The sequence below is a fragment of the Eumetopias jubatus genome, unplaced genomic scaffold (genome assembly GCF_037043125.1).
Source record: "Eumetopias jubatus isolate StellerSeaLion01/CBP00866 unplaced genomic scaffold, mEumJub1_p1.0 scaffold_1, whole genome shotgun sequence".
Classification (NCBI taxonomy): domain Eukaryota; kingdom Metazoa; phylum Chordata; class Mammalia; order Carnivora; family Otariidae; genus Eumetopias; species Eumetopias jubatus.
Genome location: NW_028274807.1, coordinates 157,693,959 through 157,720,521, shown reverse-complemented (window position 1 = coordinate 157,720,521; position 26,563 = coordinate 157,693,959).

The window sequence follows — 26,563 nt, the reverse complement described above, 5'->3', positions numbered from 1 at the left end:
CTGCCGTTCCCTGACTTGTTCATTTTAGCCAATCGGACTGGTGTGAGGTGGTATCTCATTGAGGTTTTGATTTGGATTTCCCTGATGCCGAGCGATGTTGAGCACTTTTTCATGTGCCTGTTGGCCATGTGGATGTCTTCTTTGGAGAAATGTCTGTTCATGTCTTCTGCCCATTCCTTGACTGGATTATTTGTTCTTTGGGTGTTGAGTTTGATAAGTTCTTTATAGATTTTGGATACTAGCCCTTATTCTGATATGTCATTTGCAAATATTTTCTCCCATTCTGTCGGTTGTCTTTGGGTTTTGTGGACCGTTTCTTTTGCTGTGCAAAAGCTTTTTATCTGCATGAAATCCCAGTAGTTCATTTTTGCCCTGGCTTCCCGTGCCTTTGGCGATGTTTCTAGGGAGAAGTTGCTGCGGCTAAGGTCGAAAAGGTTGCTACCTGTGTTCTCCTTTAGGATTTGGATGGTCTCCTGTCTCACGTTTAGGTCTTTCAACCATTTGGAGTCGATTTTTGTGTGTGGTGTAAGGAAATGGTCCAGTTTCATTCTTCTGCATGTGGCTGTCCAATTTTCCCAACACCATTTGTTGAAGAGACTGTCTCTTTTCCACTGGTCATTCTTTCCTGCTTTGTCAAAGATGAGTTGACCATAGAGTTGAGGGTCCATTTCTGGGCTCTCGATTCTGTTCCATTGATCAATGTGTCTGTTTTTGTGCCAGGACCATACTGTCTTGATGATGACAGCTTTGTAATAGAGCTGGAAGTGCGGAATTGCGATGCCGCCAGCTTTGCTTTTCTTTTTCAGTATTCCTCTGGCTATTCTGGGTCTCTTCTGGTTCCATACAAATTTTAGGATTATTTGTTCCATGTCTGTGAAAAAAGTGGATGGTATTTTGATGGGGATTGCATTGAATGTGTAGATTGCTCTAGGTAGCATTGACATCTTCACAATGTTGATTCTCCCAATCCATGAGCATGGAACGTTTTTCCATTTCTTTGTGTCTTCTTCAATTGCTTTCATGGGTATTTTATAGTTTTCTGAGTACAGATCCTTTGCCTCTTTGGTTAGATTTATTCCTAGGTATCTAATGATTTTGGGTGCAATTGTAAATGGGATCGACTCCTTGATTTGTCTCTCTTCTGTCTTGTTGTTGGTGTATAGGAATGCCACGGATTTCTGTGCATTGATTTTATATCCTGCCACTTGACTGAATTCCTGTATGAGTTCTAGCAGTTTTGGGGTGGAGTCTTTTGGGTTTCCCACGTACAGTATCATATCCTCTGCAAAGAGTGAGAGTTTGACTTCCTCTTTGCCGATTTGGATGCCTTTCGTTTCTTTTGGTTGTCTAATTGCTGTGGCTAGGACTTCTAATACTATGTTGAATAGCAGTGGTGAGAGTGGACATCCCTGCCGCGTTCCTGACCTTAGGGGAAAAGCTCTCAGCCTTTCCCCCTTGAGAATGATATTGGCTGTAGGTTATTCATAGATGGCTTTTATGATATTGAGGTATGTACCCTCTCTCCCTATACTCTGAAGAGTTTTGTTCAAGAAAGGATGCTGTACTTTGTCAAATGCTTTTTCTGCATCTATTTACCGGATCATATGGTTCTTTTTCTTTTTTTTTTTTATTAATGTATTGTATCACATTGATTGATTTGCAGATGTTGAACCAACCTTGCAGCCTAGGAGTAAATCCCACTTGGTCGTGGGGAATGATCCTTTTAATGCACTGTTGGATCCTATTGGCTGGCGTTTTGGTGAGAAGTTTTGCATCCATGTTCCTCAGGGATATGGACCTGTAATTTTCCTTTTTGATGGGGTCTTTGTTCGGTTTGGGGATCAAGGTAATGGCCTCATAAGACGAGTTTGGATGCTTTCCTTCCATTTCTATTTTTTGGGACAGTTTCAGAAGAATAGGTAGTACTACTTCTTTAAATGGTTGGTAGAATTCCCCTGGGAAGCCATCTGGCCTTGGGCTCCTGTTTGTTGGGAGATTTTTGATGACTGCTTCAATTTCCTCATTAGCGGTTATAGGTCTCTTCAGGTTTTCTATTTCTTCCTGGTTCAGCTTAGGTAGTTGATACATTTCTGGGAATGCATCCATTTCTTCAAGATTATCTAATCTGCTGGCCTAGAGTGGCTCATAATACGTTCTTGTAATTGTTTGTATTTCTTTGGTGTTGGTTGTCATCTCTCCTCTTTCATTCATGATTATTTTTTTAATTTTTTTATAGTTATGTTAATCACCATATATTACATCATTAGTTTTTGGTGCAGTGTTCCATGATTCATTGTTTGTTCATAACACCCAGTGCTCCATGCAGAACGTGCCCTCCTCCATACCCATCACCAGGCTCACCCATCCCCCTCCCCCCCTCCCCTCTAGAACCCTCAGTTTGTCTTTCAGCGTCCTTCATCTCTCATGGTTCGTCTCCCCCTCTGACATACTCCCCTTTTCTTCCTCTCCTGTTATCTTCTTCTTTTTCTTTTTTCTTAAAATATGGTGCGTTATTTGTTTCAGAAGTACAGAACTGTGATTCAACAGTCTTGCACAATTCACAGCGCTCACCGGAGCACATACCCTCCCCAATGTCTAGCACCCAGCCACCCCATCCCTCCCAACCCCAACCACTGCAGTAACACTCCGTTTCTCCCCTGAGATTAAGAATTCCTCATATCAGTGAGGTCATGTGATACATGTCTTTCTCTGATTGACTTATTTCACTCAGCATAACACCCTCCAGTTCCATCCACGTCGTTGCAAATGGCAAGATCTCATTCCTTTTGATGGCTGCATAATATTCCATTGTGTATCTATACCACCTCTTCTTTATCCATTCATCTGTCGATGGGCATCTTGGCTCTTTCCACAGTTTGGCTATGGTGGACATTGCTGCTATAAACATTGGGGTACACGTACCCCTTCGGGTCCCTACATTTGTATCTTTGTGGTAAATACCCAGTAGTGCAATTGCTGGATCGAACGGTAGCTCTAATTTCAACTGTTTGAGGAACCTCCATACTGTTTTCCAGAGGGGTTGCACCAGCTTGCATTCCCACCAACAGTGTAGGAGGGTTCCCCTTTCTCCACATCCCCGCCAACATCTGCCGTTCCCTGACTTGTTCATTTTAGCCAATCGGACTGGTGTGAGGTGGTATCTCATTGAGGTTTTGATTTGGATTTCCCTGATGCCGAGCGATGTTGAGCACTTTTTCATGTGCCTGTTGGCCATGTGGATGTCTTCTTTGGAGAAATGTCTGTTCATGTCTTCTGCCCATTCCTTGACTGGATTATTTGTTCTTTGGGTGTTGAGTTTGATAAGTTCTTTATAGATTTTGGATACTAGCCCTTATTCTGATATGTCATTTGCAAATATTTTCTCCCATTCTGTCGGTTGTCTTTGGGTTTTGTGGACCGTTTCTTTTGCTGTGCAAAAGCTTTTTATCTGCATGAAATCCCAGTAGTTCATTTTTGCCCTGGCTTCCCGTGCCTTTGGCGATGTTTCTAGGGAGAAGTTGCTGCGGCTAAGGTCGAAAAGGTTGCTACCTGTGTTCTCCTTTAGGATTTGGATGGTCTCCTGTCTCACGTTTAGGTCTTTCAACCATTTGGAGTCGATTTTTGTGTGTGGTGTAAGGAAATGGTCCAGTTTCATTCTTCTGCATGTGGCTGTCCAATTTTCCCAACACCATTTGTTGAAGAGACTGTCTCTTTTCCACTGGTCATTCTTTCCTGCTTTGTCAAAGATGAGTTGACCATAGAGTTGAGGGTCCATTTCTGGGCTCTCGATTCTGTTCCATTGATCAATGTGTCTGTTTTTGTGCCAGGACCATACTGTCTTGATGATGACAGCTTTGTAATAGAGCTGGAAGTGCGGAATTGCGATGCCGCCAGCTTTGCTTTTCTTTTTCAGTATTCCTCTGGCTATTCTGGGTCTCTTCTGGTTCCATACAAATTTTAGGATTATTTGTTCCATGTCTGTGAAAAAAGTGGATGGTATTTTGATGGGGATTGCATTGAATGTGTAGATTGCTCTAGGTAGCATTGACATCTTCACAATGTTGATTCTCCCAATCCATGAGCATGGAACGTTTTTCCATTTCTTTGTGTCTTCTTCAATTGCTTTCATGGGTATTTTATAGTTTTCTGAGTACAGATCCTTTGCCTCTTTGGTTAGATTTATTCCTAGGTATCTAATGGTTTTGGGTGCAATTGTAAATGGGATCGACTCCTTGATTTGTCTCTCTTCTGTCTTGTTGTTGGTGTATAGGAATGCCACGGATTTCTGTGCATTGATTTTATATCCTGCCACTTGACTGAATTCCTGTATGAGTTCTAGCAGTTTTGGGGTGGAGTCTTTTGGGTTTCCCACGTACAGTATCATATCCTCTGCAAAGAGTGAGAGTTTGACTTCCTCTTTGCCGATTTGGATGCCTTTCGTTTCTTTTGGTTGTCTAATTGCTGTGGCTAGGACTTCTAATACTATGTTGAATAGCAGTGGTGAGAGTGGACATCCCTGCCGCGTTCCTGACCTTAGGGGAAAAGCTCTCAGCCTTTCCCCCTTGAGAATGATATTGGCTGTAGGTTATTCATAGATGGCTTTTATGATATTGAGGTATGTACCCTCTCTCCCTATACTCTGAAGAGTTTTGTTCAAGAAAGGATGCTGTACTTTGTCAAATGCTTTTTCTGCATCTATTTACCGGATCATATGGTTCTTTTTCTTTTTTTTTTTTATTAATGTATTGTATCACATTGATTGATTTGCAGATGTTGAACCAACCTTGCAGCCTAGGAGTAAATCCCACTTGGTCGTGGGGAATGATCCTTTTAATGCACTGTTGGATCCTATTGGCTGGCGTTTTGGTGAGAAGTTTTGCATCCATGTTCCTCAGGGATATGGACCTGTAATTTTCCTTTTTGATGGGGTCTTTGTTCGGTTTGGGGATCAAGGTAATGGCCTCATAAGACGAGTTTGGATGCTTTCCTTCCATTTCTATTTTTTGGGACAGTTTCAGAAGAATAGGTAGTACTACTTCTTTAAATGGTTGGTAGAATTCCCCTGGGAAGCCATCTGGCCTTGGGCTCCTGTTTGTTGGGAGATTTTTGATGACTGCTTCAATTTCCTCATTAGCGGTTATAGGTCTCTTCAGGTTTTCTATTTCTTCCTGGTTCAGCTTAGGTAGTTGATACATTTCTGGGAATGCATCCATTTCTTCAAGATTATCTAATCTGCTGGCCTAGAGTGGCTCATAATACGTTCTTGTAATTGTTTGTATTTCTTTGGTGTTGGTTGTCATCTCTCCTCTTTCATTCATGATTATTTTTTTAATTTTTTTATAGTTATGTTAATCACCATATATTACATCATTAGTTTTTGGTGCAGTGTTCCATGATTCATTGTTTGTTCATAACACCCAGTGCTCCATGCAGAACGTGCCCTCCTCCATACCCATCACCAGGCTCACCCATCCCCCTCCCCCCCTCCCCTCTAGAACCCTCAGTTTGTCTTTCAGCGTCCTTCATCTCTCATGGTTCGTCTCCCCCTCTGACATACTCCCCTTTTCTTCCTCTCCTGTTATCTTCTTCTTTTTCTTTTTTCTTAAAATATGGTGCGTTATTTGTTTCAGAAGTACAGAACTGTGATTCAACAGTCTTGCACAATTCACAGCGCTCACCGGAGCACATACCCTCCCCAATGTCTAGCACCCAGCCACCCCATCCCTCCCACCCCCAACCACTGCAGTAACACTCCGTTTCTCCCCTGAGATTAAGAATTCCTCATATCAGTGAGGTCATGTGATACATGTCTTTCTCTGATTGACTTATTTCACTCAGCATAACACCCTCCAGTTCCATCCACGTCGTTGCAAATGGCAAGATCTCATTCCTTTTGATGGCTGCATAATATTCCATTGTGTATCTATACCACCTCTTCTTTATCCATTCATCTGTCGATGGGCATCTTGGCTCTTTCCACAGTTTGGCTATGGTGGACATTGCTGCTATAAACATTGGGGTACACGTACCCCTTCGGGTCCCTACATTTGTATCTTTGTGGTAAATACCCAGTAGTGCAATTGCTGGATCGAACGGTAGCTCTAATTTCAACTGTTTGAGGAACCTCCATACTGTTTTCCAGAGGGGTTGCACCAGCTTGCATTCCCACCAACAGTGTAGGAGGGTTCCCCTTTCTCCACATCCCCGCCAACATCTGCCGTTCCCTGACTTGTTCATTTTAGCCAATCGGACTGGTGTGAGGTGGTATCTCATTGAGGTTTTGATTTGGATTTCCCTGATGCCGAGCGATGTTGAGCACTTTTTCATGTGCCTGTTGGCCATGTGGATGTCTTCTTTGGAGAAATGTCTGTTCATGTCTTCTGCCCATTCCTTGACTGGATTATTTGTTCTTTGGGTGTTGAGTTTGATAAGTTCTTTATAGATTTTGGATACTAGCCCTTATTCTGATATGTCATTTGCAAATATTTTCTCCCATTCTGTCGGTTGTCTTTGGGTTTTGTGGACCGTTTCTTTTGCTGTGCAAAAGCTTTTTATCTGCATGAAATCCCAGTAGTTCATTTTTGCCCTGGCTTCCCGTGCCTTTGGCGATGTTTCTAGGGAGAAGTTGCTGCGGCTAAGGTCGAAAAGGTTGCTACCTGTGTTCTCCTTTAGGATTTGGATGGTCTCCTGTCTCACGTTTAGGTCTTTCAACCATTTGGAGTCGATTTTTGTGTGTGGTGTAAGGAAATGGTCCAGTTTCATTCTTCTGCATGTGGCTGTCCAATTTTCCCAACACCATTTGTTGAAGAGACTGTCTCTTTTCCACTGGTCATTCTTTCCTGCTTTGTCAAAGATGAGTTGACCATAGAGTTGAGGGTCCATTTCTGGGCTCTCGATTCTGTTCCATTGATCAATGTGTCTGTTTTTGTGCCAGGACCATACTGTCTTGATGATGACAGCTTTGTAATAGAGCTGGAAGTGCGGAATTGCGATGCCGCCAGCTTTGCTTTTCTTTTTCAGTATTCCCCTGGCTATTCTGGGTCTCTTCTGGTTCCATACAAATTTTAGGATTATTTGTTCCATGTCTGTGAAAAAAGTGGATGGTATTTTGATGGGGATTGCATTGAATGTGTAGATTGCTCTAGGTAGCATTGACATCTTCACAATGTTGATTCTCCCAATCCATGAGCATGGAACGTTTTTCCATTTCTTTGTGTCTTCTTCAATTGCTTTCATGGGTATTTTATAGTTTTCTGAGTACAGATCCTTTGCCTCTTTGGTTAGATTTATTCCTAGGTATCTAATGGTTTTGGGTGCAATTGTAAATGGGATCGACTCCTTGATTTGTCTCTCTTCTGTCTTGTTGTTGGTGTATAGGAATGCCACGGATTTCTGTGCATTGATTTTATATCCTGCCACTTGACTGAATTCCTGTATGAGTTCTAGCAGTTTTGGGGTGGAGTCTTTTGGGTTTTCCACGTACAGTATCATATCCTCTGCAAAGAGTGAGAGTTTGACTTCCTCTTTGCCGATTTGGATGCCTTTCGTTTCTTTTGGTTGTCTAATTGCTGTGGCTAGGACTTCTAATACTATGTTGAATAGCAGTGGTGAGAGTGGACATCCCTGCCGCGTTCCTGACCTTAGGGGAAAAGCTCTCAGCCTTTCCCCCTTGAGAATGATATTGGCTGTAGGTTATTCATAGATGGCTTTTATGATATTGAGGTATGTACCCTCTCTCCCTATACTCTGAAGAGTTTTGTTCAAGAAAGGATGCTGTACTTTGTCAAATGCTTTTTCTGCGTCTGTTTACCGGATCATATGGTTCTTTTTCTTTTTTTTTTTTATTAATGTATTGTATCACATTGATTGATTTGCAGATGTTGAACCAACCTTGCAGCCTAGGAGTAAATCCCACTTGGTCGTGGGGAATGATCCTTTTAATGCACTGTTGGATCCTATTGGCTGGCGTTTTGGTGAGAAGTTTTGCATCCATGTTCCTCAGGGATATGGACCTGTAATTTTCCTTTTTGATGGGGTCTTTGTTCGGTTTGGGGATCAAGGTAATGGCCTCATAAGACGAGTTTGGATGCTTTCCTTCCATTTCTATTTTTTGGGACAGTTTCAGAAGAATAGGTAGTACTACTTCTTTAAATGGTTGGTAGAATTCCCCTGGGAAGCCATCTGGCCTTGGGCTCCTGTTTGTTGGGAGATTTTTGATGACTGCTTCAATTTCCTCATTAGCGGTTATAGGTCTCTTCAGGTTTTCTATTTCTTCCTGGTTCAGCTTAGGTAGTTGATACATTTCTGGGAATGCATCCATTTCTTCAAGATTATCTAATCTGCTGGCCTAGAGTGGCTCATAATACGTTCTTGTAATTGTTTGTATTTCTTTGGTGTTGGTTGTCATCTCTCCTCTTTCATTCATGATTATTTTTTTAATTTTTTTATAGTTATGTTAATCACCATATATTACATCATTAGTTTTTGGTGCAGTGTTCCATGATTCATTGTTTGTTCATAACACCCAGTGCTCCATGCAGAACGTGCCCTCCTCCATACCCATCACCAGGCTCACCCATCCCCCTACCCCCCTCCCCTCTAGAACCCTCAGTTTGTCTTTCAGAGTCCTTCATCTCTCATGGTTCGTCTCCCCCTCTGACATACTCCCCTTTTCTTCCTCTCCTGTTATCTTCTTCTTTTTCTTTTTTCTTAAAATATGGTGCGTTATTTGTTTCAGAAGTACAGAACTGTGATTCAACAGTCTTGCACAATTCACAGCGCTCACCGTAGCACATACCCTCCCCAATGTCTAGCACCCAGCCACCCCATCCCTCCCACCCCCAACCACTGCAGTAACACTCCGTTTCTCCCCTGAGATTAAGAATTCCTCATATCAGTGAGGTCATGTGATACATGTCTTTCTCTGATTGACTTATTTCACTCAGCATAACACCCTCCAGTTCCATCCACGTCGTTGCAAATGGCAAGATCTCATTCCTTTTGATGGCTGCATAATATTCCATTGTGTATCTATACCACCTCTTCTTTATCCATTCATCTGTCGATGGGCATCTTGGCTCTTTCCACAGTTTGGCTATGGTGGACATTGCTGCTATAAACATTGGGGTACACGTACCCCTTCGGGTCCCTACATTTGTATCTTTGTGGTAAATACCCAGTAGTGCAATTGCTGGATCGAACGGTAGCTCTAATTTCAACTGTTTGAGGAACCTCCATACTGTTTTCCAGAGGGGTTGCACCAGCTTGCATTCCCACCAACAGTGTAGGAGGGTTCCCCTTTCTCCACATCCCCGCCAACATCTGCCGTTCCCTGACTTGTTCATTTTAGCCAATCGGACTGGTGTGAGGTGGTATCTCATTGAGGTTTTGATTTGGATTTCCCTGATGCCGAGCGATGTTGAGCACTTTTTCATGTGCCTGTTGGCCATGTGGATGTCTTCTTTGGAGAAATGTCTGTTCATGTCTTCTGCCCATTCCTTGACTGGATTATTTGTTCTTTGGGTGTTGAGTTTGATAAGTTCTTTATAGATTTTGGATACTAGCCCTTATTCTGATATGTCATTTGCAAATATTTTCTCCCATTCTGTCGGTTGTCTTTTGGTTTTGTGGACCGTTTCTTTTGCTGTGCAAAAGCTTTTTATCTGCATGAAATCCCAGTAGTTCATTTTTGCCCTGGCTTCCCGTGCCTTTGGCGATGTTTCTAGGGAGAAGTTGCTGCGGCTAAGGTCGAAAAGGTTGCTACCTGTGTTCTCCTTTAGGATTTGGATGGTCTCCTGTCTCACGTTTAGGTCTTTCAACCATTTGGAGTCGATTTTTGTGTGTGGTGTAAGGAAATGGTCCAGTTTCATTCTTCTGCATGTGGCTGTCCAATTTTCCCAACACCATTTGTTGAAGAGACTGTCTCTTTTCCACTGGTCATTCTTTCCTGCTTTGTCAAAGATGAGTTGACCATAGAGTTGAGGGTCCATTTCTGGGCTCTCGATTCTGTTCCATTGATCAATGTGTCTGTTTTTGTGCCAGGACCATACTGTCTTGATGATGACAGCTTTGTAATAGAGCTGGAAGTGCGGAATTGCGATGCCGCCAGCTTTGCTTTTCTTTTTCAGTATTCCTCTGGCTATTCTGGGTCTCTTCTGGTTCCATACAAATTTTAGGATTATTTGTTCCATGTCTGTGAAAAAAGTGGATGGTATTTTGATGGGGATTGCATTGAATGTGTAGATTGCTCTAGGTAGCATTGACATCTTCACAATGTTGATTCTCCCAATCCATGAGCATGGAACGTTTTTCCATTTCTTTGTGTCTTCTTCAATTGCTTTCATGGGTATTTTATAGTTTTCTGAGTACAGATCCTTTGCCTCTTTGGTTAGATTTATTCCTAGGTATCTAATGGTTTTGGGTGCAATTGTAAATGGGATCGACTCCTTGATTTGTCTCTCTTCTGTCTTGTTGTTGGTGTATAGGAATGCCACGGATTTCTGTGCATTGATTTTATATCCTGCCACTTGACTGAATTCCTGTATGAGTTCTAGCAGTTTTGGGGTGGAGTCTTTTGGGTTTTCCACGTACAGTATCATATCCTCTGCAAAGAGTGAGAGTTTGACTTCCTCTTTGCCGATTTGGATGCCTTTCGTTTCTTTTGGTTGTCTAATTGCTGTGGCTAGGACTTCTAATACTATGTTGAATAGCAGTGGTGAGAGTGGACATCCCTGCCGCGTTCCTGACCTTAGGGGAAAAGCTCTCAGCCTTTCCCCCTTGAGAATGATATTGGCTGTAGGTTATTCATAGATGGCTTTTATGATATTGAGGTATGTACCCTCTCTCCCTATACTCTGAAGAGTTTTGTTCAAGAAAGGATGCTGTACTTTGTCAAATGCTTTTTCTGCGTCTGTTTACCGGATCATATGGTTCTTTTTCTTTTTTTTTTTATTAATGTATTGTATCACATTGATTGATTTGCAGATGTTGAACCAACCTTGCAGCCTAGGAGTAAATCCCACTTGGTCGTGGGGAATGATCCTTTTAATGCACTGTTGGATCCTATTGGCTGGCGTTTTGGTGAGAAGTTTTGCATCCATGTTCCTCAGGGATATGGACCTGTAATTTTCCTTTTTGATGGGGTCTTTGTTCGGTTTGGGGATCAAGGTAATGGCCTCATAAGACGAGTTTGGATGCTTTCCTTCCATTTCTATTTTTTGGGACAGTTTCAGAAGAATAGGTAGTACTACTTCTTTAAATGGTTGGTAGAATTCCCCTGGGAAGCCATCTGGCCTTGGGCTCCTGTTTGTTGGGAGATTTTTGATGACTGCTTCAATTTCCTCATTAGCGGTTATAGGTCTCTTCAGGTTTTCTATTTCTTCCTGGTTCAGCTTAGGTAGTTGATACATTTCTGGGAATGCATCCATTTCTTCAAGATTATCTAATCTGCTGGCCTAGAGTGGCTCATAATACGTTCTTATAATTGTTTGTATTTCTTTGGTGTTGGTTGTCATCTCTCCTCTTTCATTCATGATTATTTTTTTATTTTTTTTATAGTTATGTTAATCACCATATATTACATCATTAGTTTTTGGTGCAGTGTTCCATGATTCATTGTTTGTTCATAACACCCAGTGCTCCATGCAGAACGTGCCCTCCTCCATACCCATCACCAGGCTCACCCATCCCCCTCCCCCCCTCCCCTCTAGAACCCTCAGTTTGTCTTTCAGAGTCCTTCATCTCTCATGGTTCGTCTCCCCCTCTGACATACTCCCCTTTTCTTCCTCTCCTGTTATCTTCTTCTTTTTCTTTTTTCTTAAAATATGGTGCGTTATTTGTTTCAGAAGGACAGAACTGTGATTCAACAGTCTTGCACAATTCACAGCGCTCACCGTAGCACATACCCTCCCCAATGTCTAGCACCCAGCCACCCCATCCCTCCCACCCCCAACCACTGCAGTAACACTCCGTTTCTCTCCTGAGATTAAGAATTCCTCATATCAGTGAGGTCATGTGATACATGTCTTTCTCTGATTGACTTATTTCACTCAGCATAACACCCTCCAGTTCCATCCACGTCGTTGCAAATGGCAAGATCTCATTCCTTTTGATGGCTGCATAATATTCCATTGTGTATCTCTACCACCTCTTCTTTATCCATTCATCTGTCGATGGGCATCTTGGCTCTTTCCACAGTTTGGCTATGGTGGACATTGCTGCTATAAACATTGGGGTACACGTACCCCTTCGGGTCCCTACATTTGTATCCTTGTGGTAAATACCCAGTAGTGCAATTGCTGGATCGAACGGTAGCTCTAATTTCAACTGTTTGAGGAACCTCCATACTGTTTTCCAGAGGGGTTGCACCAGCTTGCATTCCCACCAACAGTGTAGGAGGGTTCCCCTTTCTCCACATCCCCGCCAACATCTGCCGTTCCCTGACTTGTTCATTTTAGCCAATCGGACTGGTGTGAGGTGGTATCTCATTGAGGTTTTGATTTGGATTTCCCTGATGCCGAGCGATGTTGAGCACTTTTTCATGTGCCTGTTGGCAATGTGGATGTCTTCTTTGGAGAAATGTCTGTTCATGTCTTCTGCCCATTCCTTGACTGGATTATTTGTTCTTTGGGTGTTGAGTTTGATAAGTTCTTTATAGATTTTGGATACTAGCCCTTATTCTGATATGTCATTTGCAAATATTTTCTCCCATTCTGTCGGTTGTCTTTGGGTTTTGTGGACCGTTTCTTTTGCTGTGCAAAAGCTTTTTATCTGCATGAAATCCCAGTAGTTCATTTTTGCCCTGGCTTCCCGTGCCTTTGGCGATGTTTCTAGGAAGAAGTTGCTGCGGCTAAGGTCGAAAAGGTTGCTACCTGTGTTCTCCTTTAGGATTTGGATGGTCTCCTGTCTCACGTTTAGGTCTTTCAACCATTTGGAGTCGATTTTTGTGTGTGGTGTAAGGAAATGGTCCGGTTTCATTCTTCTGCATGTGGCTGTCCAATTTTCCCAACACCATTTGTTGAAGAGACTGTCTATTTTCCACTGGACGTTCTTTCCTGCTTTGTCAAAGATGAGTTGACCATAGAGTTGAGGGTCCATTTCTGGGCTCTCGATTCTGTTCCATTGATCAATGTGTCTGTTTTTGTGCCAGGACCATACTGTCTTGATGATGACAGCTTTGTAATAGAGCTGGAAGTGCGGAATTGCGATGCCGCCAGCTTTGCTTTTCTTTTTCAGTATTCCTCTGGCTATTCTGGGTCTCTTCTGGTTCCATACAAATTTTAGGATTATTTGTTCCATGTCTGTGAAAAAAGTGGATGGTATTTTGATGGGGATTGCATTGAATGTGTAGATTGCTCTAGGTAGCATTGACATCTTCACAATGTTGATTCTCCCAATCCATGAGCATGGAACGTTTTTCCATTTCTTTGTGTCTTCTTCAATTGCTTTCATGGGTATTTTATAGTTTTCTGAGTACAGATCCTTTGCCTCTTTGGTTAGATTTATTCCTAGGTATCTAATGGTTTTGGGTGCAATTGTAAATGGGATCGACTCCTTGATTTGTCTCTCTTCTGTCTTGTTGTTGGTGTATAGGAATGCCACGGATTTCTGTGCATTGATTTTATATCCTGCCACTTGACTGAATTCCTGTATGAGTTTTGGCAGTTTTGGGGTGGAGTCTTTTGGGTTTTCCACGTACAGTATCATATCCTCTGCAAAGAGTGAGAGTTTGACTTCCTCTTTGCCGATTTGGATGCCTTTCGTTTCTTTTGGTTGTCTAATTGCTGTGGCTAGGACTTCTAATACTATGTTGAATAGCAGTGGTGAGAGTGGACATCCCTGCCGCGTTCCTGACCTTAGGGGAAAAGCTCTCAGCCTTTCCCCCTTGAGAATGATATTGGCTGTAGGTTATTCATAGATGGCTTTTATGATATTGAGGTATGTACCCTCTCTCCCTATACTCTGAAGAGTTTTGTTCAAGAAAGGATGCTGTACTTTGTCAAATGCTTTTTCTGCATCTATTTACAGGATCATATGGTTCTTTTTCTTTTTTTTTTTTATTAATGTATTGTATCACATTGATTGATTTGCAGATGTTGAACCAACCTTGCAGCCTAGGAGTAAATCCCACTTGGTCGTGGTGAATGATCCTTTTAATGCACTGTTGGATCCTATTGGCTGGCGTTTTGGTGAGAAGTTTTGCATCCATGTTCCTCAGGGATATGGACCGGTAATTTTCCTTTTTGATGGGGTCTTTGTTCGGTTTGGGGATCAAGGTAATGGCCTCATAAGACGAGTTTGGATGCTTTCCTTCCATTTCTATTTTTTGGGACAGTTTCAGAAGAATAGGTAGTACTACTTCTTTAAATGGTTGGTAGAATTCCCCTGGGAAGCCATCTGGCCTTGGGCTCCTGTTTGTTGGGAGATTTTTGATGACTGCTTCAATTTCCTCATTAGCGGTTATAGGTCTCTTCAGGTTTTCTATTTCTTCCTGGTTCAGCTTAGGTAGTTGATACATTTCTGGGAATGCATCCATTTCTTCAAGATTATCTAATCTGCTGGCCTAGAGTGGCTCATAATACGTTCTTATAATTGTTTGTATTTCTTTGGTGTTGGTTGTCATCTCTCCTCTTTCATTCATGATTATTTTTTTAATTTTTTTATAGTTATGTTAATCACCATATATTACATCATTAGTTTTTGGTGCAGTGTTCCATGATTCATTGTTTGTTCATAACACCCAGTGCTCCATGCAGAACGTGCCCTCCTCCATACCCATCACCAGGCTCACCCATCCCCCTCCCCCCCTCCGCTCTAGAACCCTCAGTTTGTCTTTCAGAGTCCTTCATCTCTCATGGTTCGTCTCCCCCTCTGACATACTCCCCTTTTCTTCCTCTCCTGTTATCTTCTTCTTTTTCTTTTTTCTTAAAATATGGTGCGTTATTTGTTTCAGAAGTACAGAACTGTGATTCAACAGTCTTGCACAATTCACAGCGCTCACCGGAGCACATACCCTCCCCAATGTCTAGCACCCAGCCACCCCATCCCTCCCACCCCCAACCACTGCAGTAACACTCCGTTTCTCTCCTGAGATTAAGAATTCCTCATATCAGTGAGGTCATGTGATACATGTCTTTCTCTGATTGACTTATTTCACTCAGCATAACACCCTCCAGTTCCATCCACGTCGTTGCAAATGGCAAGATCTCATTCCTTTTGATGGCTGCATAATATTCCATTGTGTATCTATACCACCTCTTCTTTATCCATTCATCTGTCGATGGGCATCTTGGCTCTTTCCACAGTTTGGCTATGGTGGACATTGCTGCTATAAACATTGGGGTACACGTACCCCTTCGGGTCCCTACATTTGTATCTTTGTGGTAAATACCCAGTAGTGCAATTGCTGGATCGAACGGTAGCTCTAATTTCAACTGTTTGAGGAACCTCCATACTGTTTTCCAGAGGGGTTGCACCAGCTTGCATTCCCACCAACAGTGTAGGAGGGTTCCCCTTTCTCCACATCCCCGCCAACATCTGCCGTTCCCTGACTTGTTCATTTTAGCCAATCGGACTGGTGTGAGGTGGTATCTCATTGAGGTTTTGATTTGGATTTCCCTGATGCCGAGCGATGTTGAGCACTTTTTCATGTGCCTGTTGGCCATGTGGATGTCTTCTTTGGAGAAATGTCTGTTCATGTCTTCTGCCCATTCCTTGACTGGATTATTTGTTCTTTGGGTGTTGAGTTTGATAAGTTCTTTATAGATTTTGGATACTAGCCCTTATTCTGATATGTCATTTGCAAATATTTTCTCCCATTCTGTCGGTTGTCTTTGGGTTTTGTGGACCGTTTCTTTTGCTGTGCAAAAGCTTTTTATCTGCATGAAATCCCAGTAGTTCATTTTTGCCCTGGCTTCCCGTGCCTTTGGCGATGTTTCTAGGGAGAACTTGCTGCGGCTAAGGTCGAAAAGGTTGCTACCTGTGTTCTCCTTTAGGATTTGGATGGTCTCCTGTCTCACGTTTAGGTCTTTCAACCATTTGGAGTCGATTTTTGTGTGTGGTGTAAGGAAATGGTCCAGTTTCATTCTTCTGCATGTGGCTGTCCAATTTTCCCAACACCATTTGTTGAAGAGACTGTCTCTTTTCCACTGGACATTCTTTCCTGCTTTGTCAAAGATGAGTTGACCATAGAGTTGAGGGTCCATTTCTGGGCTCTCGATTCTGTTCCATTGATCAATGTGTCTGTTTTTGTGCCAGGACCATACTGTCTTGATGATGACAGCTTTGTAATAGAGCTGGAAGTGCGGAATTGCGATGCCGCCAGCTTTGCTTTTCTTTTTCAGTATTCCTCTGGCTATTCTGGGTCTCTTCTGGTTCCATACAAATTTTAGGATTATTTGTTCCATGTCTGTGAAAAAAGTGGATGGTATTTTGATGGGGATTGCATTGAATGTGTAGATTGCTCTAGGTAGCATTGACATCTTCACAATGTTGATTCTCCCAATCCATGAGCATGGAACGTTTTTCCATTTCTTTGTGTCTTCTTCAATTGCTTTCATGGGTATTTTATAGTTTTCTGAGTACAGATCCTTTGCCTCTTTGGTTAGATTTATTCCTAGGTATCTAATGGTTTTGGGTGCAATTGTAAATGGGATCGACTCCTTGATTTGTCTCTCTTCTGTCTTGTTGTTGGTGTATAGGAATGCCACGGATTTCTGTGCATTGATTTTATATCCTGCCACTTGACTGAATTCCTGTACGAGTTCTAGCAGTTTTGGGGTGGAGTCTTTTGGGTTTTCCACGTACAGTATCATATCCCCTGCAAAGAGTGAGAGTTTGACTTCCTCTTTGCCGATTTGGATGCCTTTCGTTTCTTTTGGTTGTCTAATTGCTGTGGCTAGGACTTCTAATACTATGTTGAATAGCAGTGGTGAGAGTGGACATCCCTGCCGCGTTCCTGACCTTAGGGGAAAAGCTCTCAGCCTTTCCCCCTTGAGAATGATATTGGCTGTAGGTTATTCATAGATGGCTTTTATGATATTGAGGTATGTACCCTCTCTCCCTATACTCTGAAGAGTTTTGTTCAAGAAAGGATGCTGTACTTTGTCAAATGCTTTTTCTGCATCTATTTACAGGATCATATGGTTCTTTTTCTTTTTTTTTTTTATTAATGTATTGTATCACATTGATTGATTTGCAGAGGTTGAACCAACCTTGCAGCCTAGGAGTAAATCCCACTTGGTCGTGGGGAATGATCCTTTTAATGCACTGTTGGATCCTATTGCCTGGCGTTTTGGTGAGAAGTTTCGCATCCATGTTCCTCAGGGATATGGACCGGTAATTTTCCTTTTTGATGGGGTCTTTGTTCGGTTTGGGGATCAAGGTAATGGCCTCATAAGACGAGTTTGGATGCTTTCCTTCCATTTCTATTTTTTGGGACAGTTTCAGAAGAATAGGTAGTACTACTTCTTTAAATGGTTGGTAGAATTCCCCTGGGAAGCCATCTGGCCTTGGGCTCCTGTTTGTTGGGAGATTTTTGATGACTGCTTCAATTTCCTCATTAGCGGTTATAGGTCTCTTCAGGTTTTCTATTTCTTCCTGGTTCAGCTTAGGTAGTTGATACATTTCTGGGAATGCATCCATTTCTTCAAGATTATCTAATCTGCTGGCCTAGAGTGGCTCATAATACGTTCTTATAATTGTTTGTATTTCTTTGGTGTTGGTTGTCATCTCTCCTCTTTCATTCATGATTATTTTTTTAATTTTTTTATAGTTATGTTAATCACCATATATTACATCATTAGTTTTTGGTGCAGTGTTCCATGATTCATTGTTTGTTCATAACACCCAGTGCTCCATGCAGAACGTGCCCTCCTCCATACCCATCACCAGGCTCACCCATCCCCCTCCCCCCCTCCCCTCTAGAACCCTCAGTTTGTCTTTCAGAGTCCTTCATCTCTCATGGTTCGTCTCCCCCTCTGACATACTCCCCTTTTCTTCCTCTCCTGTTATCTTCTTCTTTTTCTTTTTTCTTAAAATATGGTGCGTTATTTGTTTCAGAAGTACAGAACTGTGATTCAACAGTCTTGCACAATTCACAGCGCTCACCGGAGCACATACCCTCCCCAATGTCTAGCACCCAGCCACCCCATCCCTCCCACCCCCAACCACTGCAGTAACACTCCGTTTCTCTCCTGAGATTAAGAATTCCTCATATCAGTGAGGTCATGTGATACATGTCTTTCTCTGATTGACTTATTTCACTCAGCATAACACCCTCCAGTTCCATCCACGTCGTTGCAAATGGCAAGATCTCATTCCTTTTGATGGCTGCATAATATTCCATTGTGTATCTCTACCACCTCTTCTTTATCCATTCATCTGTCGATGGGCATCTTGGCTCTTTCCACAGTTTGGCTATGGTGGACATTGCTGCTATAAACATTGGGGTACACGTACCCCTTCGGGTCCCTACATTTGTATCCTTGTGGTAAATACCCAGTAGTGCAATTGCTGGATCGAACGGTAGCTCTAATTTCAACTGTTTGAGGAACCTCCATACTGTTTTCCAGAGGGGTTGCACCAGCTTGCATTCCCACCAACAGTGTAGGAGGGTTCCCCTTTCTCCACATCCCCGCCAACATCTGCCGTTCCCTGACTTGTTCATTTTAGCCAATCGGACTGGTGTGAGGTGGTATCTCATTGAGGTTTTGATTTGGATTTCCCTGATGCCGAGCGATGTTGAGCACTTTTTCATGTGCCTGTTGGCCATGTGGATGTCTTCTTTGGAGAAATGTCTGTTCATGTCTTCTGCCCATTCCTTGACTGGATTATTTGTTCTTTGGGTGTTGAGTTTGATAAGTTCTTTATAGATTTTGGATACTAGCCCTTATTCTGATATGTCATTTGCAAATATTTTCTCCCATTCTGTCGGTTGTCTTTGGGTTTTGTGGACCGTTTCTTTTGCTGTGCAAAAGCTTTTTATCTGCATGAAATCCCAGTAGTTCATTTTTGCCCTGGCTTCCCGTGCCTTTGGCGATGTTTCTAGGGAGAAGTTGCTGCGGCTAAGGTCGAAAAGGTTGCTACCTGTGTTCTCCTTTAGGATTTGGATGGTCTCCTGTCTCACGTTTAGGTCTTTCAACCATTTGGAGTCGATTTTTGTGTGTGGTGTAAGGAAATGGTCCAGTTTCATTCTTCTGCATGTGGCTGTCCAATTTTCCCAACACCATTTGTTGAAGAGACTGTCTCGTTTCCACTGGACATTCTTTCCTGCTTTGTCAAAGATGAGTTGACCATAGAGTTGAGGGTCCATTTCTGGGCTCTCGATTCTGTTCCATTGATCAATGTGTCTGTTTTTGTGCCAGGACCATACTGTCTTGATGATGACAGCTTTGTAATAGAGCTGGAAGTCCGGAATTGCGATGCCGCCAGCTTTGCTTTTCTTTTTCAGTATTCCTCTGGCTATTCTGGGTCTCTTCTGGTTCCATACAAATTTTAGGATTATTTGTTCCATGTCTGTGAAAAAAGTGGATGGTATTTTGATGGGGATTGCATTGAATGTGTAGATTGCTCTAGGTAGCATTGACATCTTCACAATGTTGATTCTCCCAATCCATGAGCATGGAACGTTTTTCCATTTCTTTGTGTCTTCTTCAATTGCTTTCATGGGTATTTTATAGTTTTCTGAGTACAGATCCTTTGCCTCTTTGGTTAGATTTATTCCTAGGTATCTAATGGTTTTGGGTGCAATTGTAAATGGGATCGACTCCTTGATTTGTCTCTCTTCTGTCTTGTTGTTGGTGTATAGGAATGCCACGGATTTCTGTGCATTGATTTTATATCCTGCCACTTGACTGAATTCCTGTACGAGTTCTAGCAGTTTTGGGGTGGAGTCTTTTGGGTTTTCCACGTACAGTATCATATCCCCTGCAAAGAGTGAGAGTTTGACTTCCTCTTTGCCGATTTGGATGCCTTTCGTTTCTTTTGGTTGTCTAATTGCTGTGGCTAGGACTTCTAATACTATGTTGAATAGCAGTGGTGAGAGTGGACATCCCTGCCGCGTTCCTGACCTTAGGGGAAAAGCTCTCAGGCTTTCCCCCTTGAGAATGATATTGGCTGTAGGTTATTCATAGATGGCTTTTATGATATTGAGGTATGTACCCTCTCTCCCTATACTCTGAAGAGTTTTGTTCAAGAAAGGATGCTGTACTTTGTCAAATGCTTTTTCTGCATCTATTTACAGGATCATATGGTTCTTTTTCTTTTTTTTTTTTATTAATGTATTGTATCACATTGATTGATTTGCAGATGTTGAACCAACCTTGCAGCCTAGGAGTAAATCCCACTTGGTCGTGGGGAATGATCCTTTTAATGCACTGTTGGATCCTATTGGCTGGCGTTTTGGTGAGAAGTTTCGCATCCATGTTCCTCAGGGATATGGACCTGTAATTTTCCTTTTTGATGGGGTCTTTGTTCGGTTTGGGGATCAAGGTAATGGCCTCATAAGACGAGTTTGGATGCTTTCCTTCCATTTCTATTTTTTGGGACAGTTTCAGAAGAATAGGTAGTACTACTTCTTTAAATGGTTGGTAGAATTCCCCTGGGAAGCCATCTGGCCTTGGGCTCCTGTTTGTTGGGAGATTTTTGATGACTGCTTCAATTTCCTCATTAGCGGTTATAGGTCTCTTCAGGTTTTCTATTTCTTCCTGGTTCAGCTTAGGTAGTTGATACATTTCTGGGAATGCATCCATTTCTTCAAGATTATCTAATCTGCTGGCCTAGAGTGGCTCATAATACGTTCTTATAATTGTTTGTATTTCTTTGGTGTTGGTTGTCATCTCTCCTCTTTCATTCATGATTATTTTTTTAATTTTTTTATAGTTATGTTAATCACCATATATTACATCATTAGTTTTTGGTGCAGTGTTCCATGATTCATTGTTTGTTCATAACACCCAGTGCTCCATGCAGAACGTGCCCTCCTCCATACCCATCACCAGGCTCACCCATCCCCCTCCCCCCTCCCCTCTAGAACCCTCAGTTTGTCTTTCAGAGTCCTTCATCTCTCATGGTTCGTCTCCCCCTCTGACATACTCCCCTTTTCTTCCTCTCCTGTTATCTTCTTCTTTTTCTTTTTTCTTAAAATATGGTGCGTTATTTGTTTCAGAAGTACAGAACTGTGATTCAACAGTCTTGCACAATTCACAGCGCTCACCGGAGCACATACCCTCCCCAATGTCTAGCACCCAGCCACCCCATCCCTCCCACCCCCAACCACTGCAGTAACACTCCGTTTCTCCCCTGAGATTAAGAATTCCTCATATCAGTGAGGTCATGTGATACATGTCTTTCTCTGATTGACTTATTTCACTCAGCATAACACCCTCCAGTTCCATCCACGTCGTTGCAAATGGCAAGATCTCATTCCTTTTGATGGCTGCATAATATTCCATTGTGTATCTCTACCACCTCTTCTTTATCCATTCATCTGTCGATGGGCATCTTGGCTCTTTCCACAGTTTGGCTATGGTGGACATTGCTGCTATAAACATTGGGGTACACGTACCCCTTCGGGTCCCTACATTTGTATCCTTGTGGTAAATACCCAGTAGTGCAATTGCTGGATCGAACGGTAGCTCTAATTTCAACTGTTTGAGGAACCTCCATACTGTTTTCCAGAGGGGTTGCACCAGCTTGCATTCCCACCAACAGTGTAGGAGGGTTCCCCTTTCTCCACATCCCCGCCAACATCTGCCGTTCCCTGACTTGTTCATTTTAGCCAATCGGACTGGTGTGAGGTGGTATCTCATTGAGGTTTTGATTTGGATTTCCCTGATGCCGAGCGATGTTGAGCACTTTTTCATGTGCCTGTTGGCCATGTGGATGTCTTCTTTGGAGAAATGTCTGTTCATGTCTTCTGCCCATTCCTTGACTGGATTATTTGTTCTTTGGGTGTTGAGTTTGATAAGTTCTTTATAGATTTTGGATACTAGCCCTTATTCTGATATGTCATTTGCAAATATTTTCTCCCATTCTGTCGGTTGTCTTTGGGTTTTGTGGACCGTTTCTTTTGCTGTGCAAAAGCTTTTTATCTGCATGAAATCCCAGTAGTTCATTTTTGCCCTGGCTTCCCGTGCCTTTGGCGATGTTTCTAGGGAGAAGTTGCTGCGGCTAAGGTCGAAAAGGTTGCTACCTGTGTTCTCCTTTAGGATTTGGATGGTCTCCTGTCTCACGTTTAGGTCTTTCAACCATTTGGAGTCGATTTTTGTGTGTGGTGTAAGGAAATGGTCCAGTTTCATTCTTCTGCATGTGGCTGTCCAATTTTCCCAACACCATTTGTTGAAGAGACTGTCTCGTTTCCACTGGACATTCTTTCCTGCTTTGTCAAAGATGAGTTGACCATAGAGTTGAGGGTCCATTTCTGGGCTCTCGATTCTGTTCCATTGATCAATGTGTCTGTTTTTGTGCCAGGACCATACTGTCTTGATGATGACAGCTTTGTAATAGAGCTGGAAGTCCGGAATTGCGATGCCGCCAGCTTTGCTTTTCTTTTTCAGTATTCCTCTGGCTATTCTGGGTCTCTTCTGGTTCCATACAAATTTTAGGATTATTTGTTCCATGTCTGTGAAAAAAGTGGATGGTATTTTGATGGGGATTGCATTGAATGTGTAGATTGCTCTAGGTAGCATTGACATCTTCACAATGTTGATTCTCCCAATCCATGAGCATGGAACGTTTTTCCATTTCTTTGTGTCTTCTTCAATTGCTTTCATGGGTATTTTATAGTTTTCTGAGTACAGATCCTTTGCCTCTTTGGTTAGATTTATTCCTAGGTATCTAATGGTTTTGGGTGCAATTGTAAATGGGATCGACTCCTTGATTTGTCTCTCTTCTGTCTTGTTGTTGGTGTATAGGAATGCCACGGATTTCTGTGCATTGATTTTATATCCTGCCACTTGACTGAATTCCTGTACGAGTTCTAGCAGTTTTGGGGTGGAGTCTTTTGGGTTTTCCACGTACAGTATCATATCCCCTGCAAAGAGTGAGAGTTTGACTTCCTCTTTGCCGATTTGGATGCCTTTCGTTTCTTTTGGTTGTCTAATTGCTGTGGCTAGGACTTCTAATACTATGTTGAATAGCAGTGGTGAGAGTGGACATCCCTGCCGCGTTCCTGACCTTAGGGGAAAAGCTCTCAGCCTTTCCCCCTTGAGAATGATATTGGCTGTAGGTTATTCATAGATGGCTTTTATGATATTGAGGTATGTACCCTCTCTCCCTATACTCTGAAGAGTTTTGTTCAAGAAAGGATGCTGTACTTTGTCAAATGCTTTTTCTGCATCTATTTACAGGATCATATGGTTCTTTTTCTTTTTTTTTTTTATTAATGTATTGTATCACATTGATTGATTTGCAGATGTTGAACCAACCTTGCAGCCTAGGAGTAAATCCCACTTGGTCGTGGGGAATGATCCTTTTAATGCACTGTTGGATCCTATTGGCTGGCGTTTTGGTGAGAAGTTTCGCATCCATGTTCCTCAGGGATATGGACCTGTAATTTTCCTTTTTGATGGGGTCTTTGTTCGGTTTGGGGATCAAGGTAATGGCCTCATAAGACGAGTTTGGATGCTTTCCTTCCATTTCTATTTTTTGGGACAGTTTCAGAAGAATAGGTAGTACTACTTCTTTAAATGGTTGGTAGAATTCCCCTGGGAAGCCATCTGGCCTTGGGCTCCTGTTTGTTGGGAGATTTTTGATGACTGCTTCAATTTCCTCATTAGCGGTTATAGGTCTCTTCAGGTTTTCTATTTCTTCCTGGTTCAGCTTAGGTAGTTGATACATTTCTGGGAATGCATCCATTTCTTCAAGATTATCTAATCTGCTGGCCTAGAGTGGCTCATAATACGTTCTTATAATTGTTTGTATTTCTTTGGTGTTGGTTGTCATCTCTCCTCTTTCATTCATGATTATTTTTTTAATTTTTTTATAGTTATGTTAATCACCATATATTACATCATTAGTTTTTGGTGCAGTGTTCCATGATTCATTGTTTGTTCATAACACCCAGTGCTCCATGCAGAACGTGCCCTCCTCCATACCCATCACCAGGCTCACCCATCCCCCTCCCCCCCTCCCCTCTAGAACCCTCAGTTTGTCTTTCAGAGTCCTTCATCTCTCATGGTTCGTCTCCCCCTCTGACATACTCCCCTTTTCTTCCTCTCCTGTTATCTTCTTCTTTTTCTTTTTTCTTAAAATATGGTGCGTTATTTGTTTCAGAAGTACAGAACTGTGATTCAACAGTCTTGCACAATTCACAGCGCTCACCGGAGCACATACCCTCCCCAATGTCTAGCACCCAGCCACCCCATCCCTCCCACCCCCAACCACTGCAGTAACACTCCGTTTCTCTCCTGAGATTAAGAATTCCTCATATCAGTGAGGTCATGTGATACATGTCTTTCTCTGATTGACTTATTTCACTCAGCATAACACCCTCCAGTTCCATCCACGTCGTTGCAAATGGCAAGATCTCATTCCTTTTGATGGCTGCATAATATTCCATTGTGTATCTATACCACCTCTTCTTTATCCATTCATCTGTCGATGGGCATCTTGGCTCTTTCCACAGTTTGGCTATGGTGGACATTGCTGCTATAAACATTGGGGTACACGTACCCCTTCGGGTCCCTACATTTGTATCTTTGTGGTAAATACCCAGTAGTGCAATTGCTGGATCGAACGGTAGCTCTAATTTCAACTGTTTGAGGAACCTCCATACTGTTTTCCAGAGGGGTTGCACCAGCTTGCATTCCCACCAACAGTGTAGGAGGGTTCCCCTTTCTCCACATCCCCGCCAACATCTGCCGTTCCCTGACTTGTTCATTTTAGCCAATCGGACTGGTGTGAGGTGGTATCTCATTGAGGTTTTGATTTGGATTTCCCTGATGCCGAGCGATGTTGAGCACTTTTTCATGTGCCTGTTGGCCATGTGGATGTCTTCTTTGGAGAAATGTCTGTTCATGTCTTCTGCCCATTCCTTGACTGGATTATTTGTTCTTTGGGTGTTGAGTTTGATAAGTTCTTTATAGATTTTGGATACTAGCCCTTATTCTGATATGTCATTTGCAAATATTTTCTCCCATTCTGTCGGTTGTCTTTGGGTTTTGTGGACCGTTTCTTTTGCTGTGCAAAAGCTTTTTATCTGCATGAAATCCCAGTAGTTCATTTTTGCCCTGGCTTCCCGTGCCTTTGGCGATGTTTCTAGGGAGAAGTTGCTGCGGCTAAGGTCGAAAAGGTTGCTACCTGTGTTCTCCTTTAGGATTTGGATGGTCTCCTGTCTCACGTTTAGGTCTTTCAACCATTTGGAGTCGATTTTTGTGTGTGGTGTAAGGAAATGGTCCAGTTTCATTCTTCTGCATGTGGCTGTCCAATTTTCCCAACACCATTTGTTGAAGAGACTGTCTCGTTTCCACTGGACATTCTTTCCTGCTTTGTCAAAGATGAGTTGACCATAGAGTTGAGGGTCCATTTCTGGGCTCTCGATTCTGTTCCATTGATCAATGTGTCTGTTTTTGTGCCAGGACCATACTGTCTTGATGATGACAGCTTTGTAATAGAGCTGGAAGTCCGGAATTGCGATGCCGCCAGCTTTGCTTTTCTTTTTCAGTATTCCTCTGGCTATTCTGGGTCTCTTCTGGTTCCATACAAATTTTAGGATTATTTGTTCCATGTCTGTGAAAAAAGTGGATGGTATTTTGATGGGGATTGCATTGAATGTGTAGATTGCTCTAGGTAGCATTGACATCTTCACAATGTTGATTCTCCCAATCCATGAGCATGGAACGTTTTTCCATTTCTTTGTGTCTTCTTCAATTGCTTTCATGGGTATTTTATAGTTTTCTGAGTACAGATCCTTTGCCTCTTTGGTTAGATTTATTCCTAGGTATCTAATGGTTTTGGGTGCAATTGTAAATGGGATCGACTCCTTGATTTGTCTCTCTTCTGTCTTGTTGTTGGTGTATAGGAATGCCACGGATTTCTGTGCATTGATTTTATATCCTGCCACTTGACTGAATTCCTGTACGAGTTCTAGCAGTTTTGGGGTGGAGTCTTTTGGGTTTTCCACGTACAGTATCATATCCTCTGCAAAGAGTGAGAGTTTGACTTCCTCTTTGCCGATTTGGATGCCTTTCGTTTCTTTTGGTTGTCTAATTGCTGTGGCTAGGACTTCTAATACTCTGTTGAATAGCAGTGGTGAGAGTGGACATCCCTGCCGCGTTCCTGACCTTAGGGGAAAAGCTCTCAGCCTTTCCCCCTTGAGAATGATATTGGCTGTAGGTTATTCATAGATGGCTTTTATGATATTGAGGTATGTACCCTCTCTCCCTATACTCTGAAGAGTTTTGTTCAAGAAAGGATGCTGTACTTTGTCAAATGCTTTTTCTGCGTCTGTTTACCGGATCATATGGTTCTTTTTCTTTTTTTTTTTTTATTAATGTATTGTATCACATTGATTGATTTGCAGATGTTGAACCAACCTTGCAGCCTAGGAGTAAATCCCACTTGGTCG